The sequence below is a fragment of the Hyaena hyaena genome, unplaced genomic scaffold, assembly GCF_003009895.1.
Source record: "Hyaena hyaena isolate Hyena2069 unplaced genomic scaffold, ASM300989v1 scaffold_923, whole genome shotgun sequence".
Taxonomy (NCBI): Eukaryota; Metazoa; Chordata; class Mammalia; order Carnivora; family Hyaenidae; genus Hyaena; species Hyaena hyaena.
In genome coordinates, this window is record NW_024081556.1 from 533,968 (window position 1) to 534,974 (window position 1,007).

Here is a 1,007-nt window from a genome sequence, read left to right on the forward strand (position 1 = left end):
CGTTCTGAAGGAACGGTCGCAAGGAACAAAGATACCAGAGACACCACCACAAACATGAACCCTACGAAAGATACAAAGACTCTAAACCCACATATTTCAATAATAACACTGAATGTAAATGGGCTGAATGATCCAATCAAAAGACATAGGGTAGCAGAATGGATTAAAAAACAAAATCCATCTATATGCTGTCTACAAGAAACTCATTTTAGACCGGAAGATACCTTCAGATTAAAAGTAAGGGGATGGAGAAATATATATCATGCTACAGGAAATCAAAAGAAAGCCAGAGTAGCGATACTTATATCAGACAAACTGGACTTTAAATTGAAGACAATAACAAGAGATGAAGAAGGGCACTACATAATAATTACAGGGTCCATCCATCAGGAAGAACTAACAATCATAAATGTCTACACACCGAATGTGGAAGCACCTAAATATCTAAAACAATTAATCACAAACAGAAACAAGCTTATAGATAAGAATGTGCTAATAGCAGGGGACTTTAATACTCTACGTACAGCAATGCATAGGTCAACCAGACAGAAAATCACTAAAGAAATAATGGACTTGAAAGACACATTGGACCGGACGGATCGGATGGATATATTTTGAACTTTACATCCTGAGGCCAGGGAATTTACTTTCTTCTCAAGTGCGCATGGCACATTCTCCAAGATAGATCACATACTGGGACCTAAAGCAGCCCTCAATAAATATAAAAGAATAGAGATCATACCATGCACACTGTCAGATCATAATGCTTTGAAACTTGAAATCAATCACAGGAAGAAGTCCGGAAAACCTCCAAAAACATGGAGGTTAAAGAACACCCTTCTAAAGAAGGAATGGGCCAATCAGGCAATTAGAGATGAAGTTAAAAAATATATGGAAACAAATGAAAATGAAAACACAACAATTCAAAATCTATGGGATGCGGCAAAGGCAGTCCTAAGAGGAAAGTACATTGCTCTCCAGGCCTATTTCAAGTGATTAGAAAAAGC